Source organism: Triturus cristatus, chromosome 1_2, assembly GCF_964204655.1.
Source record: "Triturus cristatus chromosome 1_2, aTriCri1.1, whole genome shotgun sequence".
Taxonomy (NCBI): Eukaryota; Metazoa; Chordata; class Amphibia; order Caudata; family Salamandridae; genus Triturus; species Triturus cristatus.
The window spans coordinates 312045523-312057532 of NC_140580.1; the positions used below are offsets into that span (position 1 = coordinate 312045523).

The 12010-nt window shown below is 44.1% G+C and overlaps 1 long non-coding RNA gene across 1 annotated transcript in view; it reads left to right on the forward strand.

Annotated features, from left to right (window-relative positions):
• LOC146867230 (uncharacterized) overlaps positions 1 to 6818 on the forward strand; it is a 282421-nt gene extending 275603 nt beyond the window's left edge. Inside the window, exon 3 of the long non-coding RNA XR_014966076.1 lies at positions 5105 to 6818. This is a non-coding gene — a long non-coding RNA (uncharacterized LOC146867230). The remainder of the gene's footprint in view (positions 1 to 5104) is intronic.
• Positions 6819 to 12010: the final 5192 nt, after the last annotated feature.

Below are 12010 nucleotides of genomic sequence, written 5' to 3' on the forward strand. Positions count from 1 at the left end.
GTGGGATCATGCTCCCACATCATGGACTGATGTGGGGGTATGATTCCAAGTTGTTTGAACACGACATGTTTTGATGCAGTCATTCCAAATATAATGCACTTAAGAGTATATGGTTTAACCGCATCCATAAACAGCCACAGAGAATAGACTCTGCCAGCTGCAGAGGGGTCCTGCTCATGCAGAGGCAACCCCTAACATTGTAAACCAAGCACCCTGCCCTCAGGATTGATAGGGCCTGCCTTAGGGGTGACTGATTTATATGTGTGTGTATGGTGAGATATAGGAACCTATACCTCAGTGAGGAGTGCTAACACTACCTCACCCAGGCTGCAGTAGCAGGCCTGTGGTGTCAGATTGAGTCTGCCTCCCAGGGGTGGCATAATACATGCTTCAGCCCCTGGTAGGCCTGTGAAGTGCCTATGCCCTAGGTACCTAAGGTGCCCTATACTAGGGGCTCATAAGGTACCACAGTATCCAATCACTAGTTCATCTAATATGCACACCAGTCATTTTAGGGAGTAAGCAGATATGCTGGGGTCCTGGATAGCAGGATTCCAGCCAGACTAGTCAAAAACCATTCAAACACCAGGAAAAAAGTGGGGGCAACCATGCAGTCAGATTCCACCTTCCTACAGGAAGCACACCTTGTTTGTTCGGTTTGCAGTACATTGAAATTGCTGCATTAACTAAAGAAGACGCACATTGCACAGCCAATACTGTAGTCATGTGATTACACAAATTGAACCATACTGCACTTTAGTCATAGGTGGCAAAATGCCATGGGCGGGGGTGAGAATGATGGGTGGGATAAATCTGGCTTATTTAACATATACAGTGAGTCAGGGAAGTAGAACAAAAAATAAAAAATACCCCCCACTCTAAAATAAAAATTAGATCTGTCAGACTCAAAATCTTAGCAATACAGTGGATTTATTTTTTTCCCCTGCCTGAACCACCCACCCCCCAAACCCTCCCGAACCCCCTGTAAGCCCAAACCCCACCCCCTACCCTTCCATGAGGCTTTAGGACCAATGGTCCCTGTGATGACAAGCTCCCGCCACCCAGGTGATCACCCCCACAACATACCCCTCACCCTATGGACCATACACTAAGCCTGGGCAAAGCACTACGCTACGCTCGCGTAGTTTGCGAAGTTCGCGCTACTTCGCACTACGCGAACTGCACGTAGCACAGTGCGAACATGCGTAGCGTAGTGTTGCGTAGTGCTGCGGTCATTTTTTGCTTGCTCGCGGTCCTCAACGTCAAGTTGGCGACCGCGAGCAAGCAAAATGACATCCCGGCGAGACTTTTTCCTTGTTCGCGATCAGCAACTGCAAGTTGGCGATCGTGAGCATGGAAAATAAACCTCCCGGCGAGATTCCCAACGCGAGGAGGTCAGGTTTCTCATTGCGAGTGGTCGCGTATGCTCGCGACCGCTCGCGATGAGAAACTACCAGTTCGCGTTGAGAAAGCTGAAGCTGAGGAAAAAATCTACTCGAGCAGCAGAAAACTACAGCTCGCACTGTGCAAAATGCCATTTTCAATGATTGCACAGTGCCGGTTGCTTGTCCGCACTGTGCAATCATTGAAAACGACATCTGGCACAGTGCGAACAAGGTACTACGCAGTTCGCGAAGTGCTACGCGTAGCTCGCGTAGTGCGAACTTCACTTTGCGTAGCTTCGCAAAGTGCTACTTCGCGAACTACGCTCAGGCCTACCATACACGACAACAATAAAAAAAATACAATTCAAAACATTCTTAGATCATATATATGTTGCCGATGTCCAATTATCCTATTCAGATTACCCCAATCTGACATAGGGTGAGATAATACCTGATGAAAAGAGAAGAGAGAAGAAGGAAACAACAAACATAATTACGAATCTACATCTTGGTTCTAACTCTGGCAGCTGCCACTCCAGTTAAGCACATTTTACAAAGAGAAAAATCGAGTTTGATCTTTAACTATAACTTTAAGTTTCGCTGGATTTAATAGGAAAACTTGAGCTCCTTTGGCCTGAAATGGTGCAATAAGCTGGCGTAAATGCCAGCGCCTTTCCACAGCTGGATGACAAAAGTCAGGCCTAACAAAGAACTCAAGCCCTTTCCCTGCCCTTTTTTTATCAGCACGTGCCAGGGAATACACATCTTCCCGAGCCAGAAAGCTATTAAACAATATCAGAATTGCTCTAGATCTGTCTAGGGTTTGACCAGACTGAGGACGAAGAACGAATGGAAAGCGATGTGCTCTCTCTACTTCTCTCTGCCAATCCCATTTTCCCAGCTCAGGGAAGGCTTCCGTAAACAAGTCAATAATGAATTTTCGAGGGTCCTGTCCTTCGACCTATTCAGGAATTTTCAGAACTCTAAGATTGTTCCTGCGAGAACGATTTTCTAGGTCGGCTAGTTTCGATTGTCTGTCATCTTTTAGGGACCACAGAGACTCAGTCAAAGCCTTCTGTGCAACCAGTTCATCTTCAAGACATGAGATTTTCGCTTCGGCTTCATTAAACCTAGTTGTGAACTCTGTGCAGGTCTGTAGTTTACAACATGAGCCCTGCACTCTCTGATTCTCTACTCGTGCCTCCTCCCTGTGGGTAACGATAGTTTGATAAATCAAAGCTAGTGATATATCCTCAGATTAATTAGTTGGTAATTCAGTAATAGTCCTGGGGCTTCGCCCATTCTCAGTGCTTAAATCTAAATCAGTTGAACAAGAATAGTCCCACTGTAGGGCATTGCTGCCATTACCACCGTTCGGTTGCTTGGCACCACCTCTAAAATCTGGTCTTTTACGAACTGTCCGAAGGCTGCCATCTGATGTATCACCAATGTCCTCTAGATGCAAACTGCTATGATCACTGCCTCCATCACCCTGCGTACCAGTCATGGCTGAAGCCATACGCATAGACTTAAGGTTGTCACTTGATGAATTTGAATGGTCCGAAATTGAATAGAAGTAGTCCCCGGGCTCTATGTCCTGCAATGAGGATTTGAGGCTAGTAGCATCGCCTTTTGCGCCCCCATTTAAAACCGCACCGGTATCATTGATATCCAGGAGATTAGCATTGGAAACAATATCCGAGGTAGGAGCCCTGCATGGACTATCAGGCGATCTCCCCCCCCCAGTTACATCCTCGCTCACTTCTCTAACTTGGGCCCCTCCAGGTATGGGTAGAGGTCCCGCATTAAGATTACCAGTGTCACTGAGGATACATTCCTTCTCTATCCTATCTTGTTCTGAGATAGAGTCAGTAGTGCCCCTGCACACCATTACTGCGGTAGGAGACGCACCCTGGGGAGATTGTGTATTTTTCCCTTTGTCTTTGCCGGCAGAAAATAAAAGCGGGATGGTGCGTTTACCCGCATTCTCCGTCGATTTTTTAGACGTTTTGGAGCAGCTCGCTGTAATCTTGGGTCCCCCAGTTCCAGTACCAGAATTATAAACTAGAGGGCGAGACCTCCATCTCACTGCCTTGGGAGGCATTATTAGCGCAAACAAATCTTCCCTTCCGCGCCCACCGTTAAGTGCAGGTGCCGGGAGACAACACCAGCACCAGCTCCGGGCAAAACTCCACCAGCAACAGCAGTGCAAACGGCGCAGTCTTGCCGGGATCACTGCAGCCGCAACGCTCAGCATACCGAGGGGGCCAGCACCTGTGAGTAATTTCAAGTTTCCTTCCCCTCCTCTCTCAATCGATCATATCACCATCGCCATAATGTGGGGCTGTGTGCACCCGGGATCAGCCAGCTCACACGTCCGGCCATGCGGATGCCATCTTTCCCCCATATTTCTTGCTTATTGATAATTTATACACTCGCTGCAAGAGAGTACACTATACTGTTGAGTCTAAGTTGTGATGTATTGTTAAAGACACTTTACTTAGCATTAGCATATACAGCAGGAGTTGAGTAACTAATGGCCTCTTCTATCTTCAACTCAGTAGAGAATGTTTTATGAAGAAGACTCAGACCTTGATGGGTTGACAGAAAAGGGAAATAAGGATGGAAGGAGGAAGGATGGGTGAAATGTAATATGACTGGCAGAGAAGGCAGTGTGGGTGAAGGAATGATATAGCTGGCTGATAGGATGCATGGGTGGTTGAAGGACGGGTGAAAGGTGAAAGAAAGGATGTCTGCCTGGGTGGGCAAAAGTGTACGGGTGAAAGGAATCCTCTGGGGGGTTTTATGGGTCAACTCAAAGCAAGGACGCATGGGTGGTTAAATGACAAATGTATGTTGGTGAAAGGTTTGTTTAGAATGATAGCCATGTTTGGATGGATGGATGGCATTCAATCAAAGCTGAAGACGGTATGAAGAGAATGTAGAACTTAAACCGTGCCTGAGTAGCAGAGCCAGGGGTGATAAAATAATGCTAGAAGAACAATGCAATGATAATTTGAAAAATCCCATGGAAGAAAAAAAAAGGATTTTTTTTAATCAAGGTTTTTGATTCAGAGGTTTGAGGTTGTATTTCAGACTACTCCATTGACTCACAGTAGTTTCTAAGCACAACATGTATATTATGTACCCACCCATCATCAATCGCCTCCCTTCAAGGCCCACTCCCTACCCATGGTCTTTGTCGACAGTGTCAGCCATGGGTTGCTTATTGGCTGCATGGTTACAGTTACAATAGTAGTACCTCATGTGACATTGTGACATTTATCATCATTCATATTAGTAACTACTCATCTGCCTTGTTATAGACTAGTCAGGCTGAAAGTGAAATTGAGCATTTGCCATTGAACAGAGCATGACCATAATAGAAAAAGAGATAATTGTGCAGTGCAGCTGCCCCACCTGCAGACAGTAGTAAAGTAACGCAAGTCTGTGACACAAGTATGTCTGTCTAGGGAGCACGCTGACCTGGCATGCCTACAAGATTAATTTAGCTAAACAAGAGAGAAAGAATAAGAATACATTTCTACTCCATAGTGCCTGATGCCTGAAACTCTAATAACATCCAAATCTTGGGGGCCGAGGAATCGAGGATACCACAATGTTTTGTACTGCTAGTGCTACTGCGCCATTATATAATTGTTTGTGTTACTGTTTTGCTAAGAGTATTGGTTACAATTTGTCTTTTTTTCTTGATATAGCTACTCCTGCGAATCCACCATCTGACAGGTGGGAGAGAGCAGCCAGGACCTGACAAATGAAGCTAGAGGCCATCGGGGCTGAATATCAGCGGCTGTTGACCCAAGAGGATGAGGAGGAGGTGGCAGCAGTTGCAGCCTCCAATGCCCCGGGCCCCAGCCAGGCCCCATTACTGCCTCCGGTGGTATGGCACCATGGTCTGGCACCCACCTGCCATCAGTTTTCAACCACTGCTCCTCCCCCATGTACAGTTCGAGACTTTCAGCGCCTCATGCTCCTGAGGATAGCACACCTGGAAAGGATAGAGGAGCATTTTGACCAGCTAGAGAGGAAGAACTGACTCTTAGCATGCTGCTAGCCTCTCGTGCCCCATTTTTTAATCTTTTTTTTTGGTGGGTGAGACCTGTTGGGGGAGGGTAGGAATGTGGTAGTTGGGGAAATCAGATTTGGTTTTCGGATTCTTTTTTTATGTACATTAGCTTGGACAATTTGGATTTTGGACTTTCATCGGACATTGGTTGGGGTTAGGGAAGGGGTGGGTGAGGTGTTATGGGCTTTTCTTCTAGTTTATATTTGTTAGGGGAATACATTTTTCGTTTTACATATGATGTAAATATTTTTACTTTTACTTCGCACTGTTTCCTTTGCAGCGGGGCTGCAGTCAGTTTTTGATATATACTGATAGTGTAACACACCAACAGATAGATGTGGTACATTCACTTGTCCTACCACTCTCTCCTCCTAGTCTATGCAGTTCTGCAACTATATTAACTCCTATGGACTCAGAAGTGGTGTGGGTGTGTGAATTAATTTCCATAGTATGTAGATTATTTCATCTTCAATAAATCCCCCACAGTTCTTCTCTTACCTGTGATTAGGCAAATTGGTGGCTGCATGGTGATGATTTGTTTTCCGAATGTGCCATGGTGGTGGTAGTAGTAGACAATAGTAGCAGGATGCTAGCAGACTAGTCAAATACTTGTGAAAGTACCAGATTCTGCAGTGAGATCCACTCCCTCCTAGCTGAACTTAAATTGTAGGATGAGGAATGAATAATTAAATTGACATATTTAAAACTGATTTAATGCTGTTTCATATGCAAGTTTTGCAACAAAAAAGTCACCTGAGGTAGACTAGCGTACGACTAGTAGTACAGTACACAAGAAGAAGACTGCCAAACGAGAAACCATGATAGGCAATGCTAAAGTAACATAAATCAGAATGGTGGGCTGGTACAAGTTACAAACTGAAGTCGACTTGAGCTATGAAGTGCACAAGCGTAACCTTTAGTGCTGGATGGATGATGATGCTGGAAATTAACGTGAATTATGTTCCTCTAGAAAAAAATGGAATATCGAAAACTGTGCATGGGTGGGTAATCTAATATATATAATATAGCCAGTGTGGGCTATATTTCGAGCAGAGGAAGATCCTCGCCCAGCCTTGAGTTGGTGTTGCTTTCACCACATCTGCCCCAGCAAGTGTGTGATCAGTTAATTGTGTAGATTTAATTTAGTCACACCTCAATAAATCACACAATCCGGGGTAAGAGGGTTAGGGGTTCAATGAATGAATGGGAAGGAGGATTTGAGAGAAAGGTTTGCCAAAGACAAATACTACACAAGGACAGCACATTCATCTTGGCAGCCGACCATCATAAATCTTTTATGGGAGGAAAATGTAATGCATTCATGATGATGAGTACTAGACTAGTACAGGTATTTAAAACTGTCCGTCGGCCGCAAGAGAGACCCAAGTTACATTAGGTTCTGTTGTACCGGCTTTGAAAGATAGAATTAAAATTAAAATATCTGTAGGAGTCAAATAAACAAACATAAACAACACACACAGTTGTACTGATTGAAGAGAAAATAATGATACTGTATTGCCCAATAGGGAATAGAATCGCTGCATTCCTCTTGATCTGTCTGTCAATCTTGGGTGCATGGCGGATGTGTTTGGGTAAGGTAAGTGTGAGTTGTTTTTCCAGTATGACGCAGTGTAAAGGGCCTGTAGATGGAAAAAACTAAATTATATTGAAAAATCAAGGAATAAAGTTAAACTGAATAAGAAGTGCAAAAAAAAGTCTTTCATAGGCAGCATGGCTAAATCATGTCTGTGTACGGCAGTTACCCCCAACAACAGGCCCCCCACCCAGCCTCCACTTAACTTCGAATTTGAGCCAGACAGCACTGAGCACACACACAGACACACATCAACATTGCAATTTCTAAATGAAGTTGAAAATCAGTGCACCACTGCCAGTCACACCACCACTATGCAACAATGTAGGTCTGGTGTTGTTTTCCTTTAGGCGACTTTAAAGTCATCATCATCCAAATCGGTTGGTTCCAGTGAATTTGAAAACTTCCATCTTCTTCTGGTGGCTTTTTCTCAAAGTAGCCATGATCATGCCCACGCCCAGAGTAATTCCATCATCTCTGATCCTCCTGACTCTAACTCGGAGTATGGTGTCCACCTCCAACTCTGTACCAACAGTGTCCCGACTCAAAATGCAATGGATCGACCTGTAGTAGTACAATCTTTTTATTGAACAACAAGAAGGGAAAGATTGACTTGAGTCACTTTTTGTGTGTAGAGTAGACTAGACTGATTTGTGTTTGCAAGCTTTGCATTATCTAAGTGACTGTCAGATCTGTCTTTGAGGAGTATAAAGAAGGCATAAAACAATAAAACAAAGCAGTGTGGACAGTGTGGAGCGGACCCAGTGCAGGAATCTTGCTATCTGATCTCTCAAAGGGAAAGGAAAAAAAATAAGCTTCAGGGCAAAAATTGTCGATCAGCTGTCAGTAGGCCACCAACATTGTGAATCTCAATAATCATGACTGACACATTAAGCGTAGCAAACAAACATCCAGTCACACACTGTATGCCAGCCACCACATGAATCATCTCTTCTCAATATCAACACACATATGATGACATATCATTCACAACAAGTTCACATCATTCACAACAAACAACAATCACTCTTCGTGCAATGCATGCCATCATTTACCTATTCTTCCGGTGTGCTCACTGCTCACCATTATTCAATTTGTGGCACATTGCAGAATGCAGCTCCTCCATGTGTTCACTGTAAATTGAATTATAATAATGTTGTAATAATAATGTTGCATGGGGGGCAGTCCCTCTAGGCTAGGAAAGGATAGATAGGAAGGTCCCAGGGTTGGAGGCAAGCACACATTTGTTTGTATTCTCCAGCCAATGTCTGGCTTGAGGGAAAGGGCTTTAGGGCAAGTCCAGACTTCTTTACCACACACAGTTGCAACTCCAATCTGGCAATAAAATGTGTCTAAGAGTAAGACGGTGGGGATGGATTTGTGAACCAGACACTCACATATAATAAAGTAAATAATGTCCCTTAGCTATATCTTTTTGGCATCAAAGAAAGAAAGAAAGAAACTAGAAAGCCTAGATGTCAAGGAAGTGAGCTCATCCTCAAACTCTGGTGGTTCGCCCAGATGTAGGTCATCTAGCAAACTACTTCCATGACCTGAGTCTCCGACATCTTCTTGCTGAGGTACTTCAGGGATGGTGTAATCTAATGGTATTATATGCTAAATCATTTTGATCCTGGATAATATCTCTACATTATGGGGCAAGAGACTGGTCCTTCCTAATATCAGAATGGCACCGGCAGCACTGAAAACACGCTCAGCAGAGACACTGGCTATGGGGTAAGCCAGATAGTTTATTTGCTAGCCTGCTAAGCACTGGCCATTGGTGCCTTTTCCCATATGAATACAGCAATGGGTTTTGATCAAAGTAGACCTCTGTTGGGTCATACAGATAGGCCTGGACCATCCTCTCAATGGGCATGGGTGTGCCACCTTGCTCAACCTCTTTTGCCTTTGCATCAGCACTGGACTCAAGCCCTGCCAGTAGAAACCATTCCTAAACCGATTTTGGGGCTGATGCTCCTGTTCTTGTTCTTGATGCTGTTCTTGCAGTCAATGGTTTTGGCTACTGTGAGCCAACCACACTGTCCTCGGCTCTGAAGTTGAACTTGAAGGCTGCCCTGGTGGATCGGGCCTCTTATTTCCAGGCGTTCTTTTTCTATCTGACTGACTTGCACAGCTATCCAAGTTTTGTAGTTGGCAACATCGATGATGAAAAAGGAATGAAAGTGGCCAGTAACGGTTTGTAACGTGGATTAAGAATTGTGGCACAAATTTAATGGTTGTATGACACAATGTTTCTTTGCATCCCTGTATTTGCAGATAAGTAAAGGAATAAGCTCACCAACAAATCATATGCTTCTTTTTTCCTCCACACCAGCATACATTGCAGAAACCTCCTTTAGCTGTTCCTGTAGCATGTGCAACAAAGGGATAGCTTGGCCCATGGTACTTTCCTGCTTGCTGACTTCACGTGTTAACACCTCAAAAGGAAGCAGCATCTCTGTCAGGCATTTAACTAGGCCCCATTGGTCCTTCTCAATGATCATGCCTTTCACAGTTGCATCACCTCTGCATGACATATTCATTGATTGGTCTGTACTGCTCAAACAGACGTTTAAGCATGTAATAAGTCGAGTTCAAATGTGTTGACACCTCCTGTATGAGGGCTTTCACTGGCATTCTATTATCACGTTGAATGATTCTCAGCTGCTTCTGGGCTTTAAAAGAAGGGCTAAAATGTGTGCAGATTCTTTTTCGGGTGGACAGTTGGTTGCTGACTCTGTCTTCTTTTTTGAGAAAGTCTTGAACAGTGATGTTCATGCAGTGCGCTAAACACAGGATAGCCACCATCAACCATGTCATTAAATATATGACTGCCATTGTCCGTGGCAACAAAACCAATGTTAAGCCCTCTTAGCTGCAGCCATTCAAAGACCTTAATGTTAAAGTCTTCCAAAACTTTGCAGCAGTTTTGGATTTCTCCATGGTGAACATGGCTACTGTCACATGCTTCTGAGCATCATTAAAAATCTCATCAGTGTCAACACCTGCAGATATCTTTTCTCTAACCCCCACAAAAGAGATCCAGTGTGCAGTGATGCACATGTAATCAGAGGCTTGGTAACTGGTCCACATGTCTGTTGCCAGGTAGATAGTGTGAACAGCACTCTGCTGCAAAGCTTGTCCAAGCAATTCCAGCACGTCGTGATGTAGCGCTGGAACAGCAACTCTGGCGAAATACGACCGGATAGGAACCTTCCATTTCGGGCAGATGGCTCCCACAAATTCAAGCAAACCCACCCCTTCCACAAAAGAATAGTGGTGGAAGTCCAGCGCTAACATATTCGCCAGCTTCACGTTGTACAAACGTGCCATTGGGTGGTTGCATGTGCAATGCCCCTCCAGCCTAAACATGCAGAGAATGGTTGTCTGGATTTTATTCTTTTCTGGTGTCACTAATGCAGGTTACTTTTTGAGAGCAGACATTGGTAGGCTAAATGTGTATTTTGTTGTGGCAGTCACTGTACTCTCTCGCCTGGGCCCCCTGGTGTCTCGGCCTGACTCTCGTGCCTTTGCAATGTTGCCGATGATGATGATGTGACCAATACCACTGCACTGCTGGGGACAGGGCTGCTTTGTGTACCGTAGAAAATGTCATTGTTTCTTCACCTTCCACCGTTATCAGATCTGATTCCCTGCTCAGCCTTTCACCCGCTCAACCAGCAACACTTGCAGGTTTTGGCCGCAAAGGTGTGCCTCCCACTGGGCCAAGTGGTGTTTTCTCAGATGGATTGTTTGTCCTCCAGTACCATAATTTGTACCAAGTTTACCCCGACTAACATTTGCTCCACAAATGGAGCATATAGCAATGTTCACCTTCTTCTGGCTAACCAAAAAGAAGTCACAAACTGGGGAGGTCAACTTTCTGACGCTGCTGGTGCCACTTGCAATGTCGGACGAACTGGTAGGTGAGCATGACGTTTGACTCTCTGCAGTACCTACTTCAACTGAGGTGGTTTTAGTGGATGTAGGTATATTCATACAGTGTGGTGGATTTGCTATATTATGATCCGCACATCACAGTGTCTCCAGTTAGTGATAAATCGACAATATCTTAATTTTTTCTTCCAATATTGGGTGCAATCTTAGTGTCAAACACTCATCCACCTAGAGTGGTATAGCCTCGATACACATAGCTATGTGACCCAGTACAACCATGACAAAACAAAGACACAAGAGCACACCGTGCATAAGTAAATCTAATCCCATAAATTGTGTGCACTTTCAAACCGCCATGTCATCATATTACAGGAGAGTCCCAAATCAATTTCCACGTAGCTGTCGGTCATTCAGAAATCTTTTTATTTTATTTTTTTGAAATGCAGCAGCCGATGCGCGTTTCGCCCCACCTAGGGCTTCCTCAAGGCTGCAAATCATATATAAAAACACTGGTTGTGATCTATATAAATATTTATACAACACACAGTACTATCTTTAGTCAGTCTAAAATTACAAATACCAATCTCAGGGCATTTTTTCAGAATTCCAAAATTCTAATAAAAACCGACCACCAATCACCCAAAAGTGATAACAGAAAGGCATGTATCTGTGAATCTACAGGATATTTAGTTTAAAAAAAGAGAGCGTATACTAGTGAAGATATGTCTTAGAGAAACTGGAAGGCCACTACGTTACATCTAAAAGGCTTCTCCTATATCAACTGAATCTTCCAAGAAATACCTGGAAAGTCTTAAACACACCTATCTCATTTGGCCCAAATCTTGAAAGCCATGAAAAGACGGAAAAAAGAAAGAAGAATGTGAGAAAAAATTAAGGCTCCTCACCCCACTTGTATCGTAGTTCACACTCTGTTGTTCAAAGATTATTTAAAATTCTGGATCCAAACAGCAACTTGTCAGGAATCCAATGAACTACAGAGATAATTGAAATTTATGTTTAAATTCACCAGACTGACCCATGAGT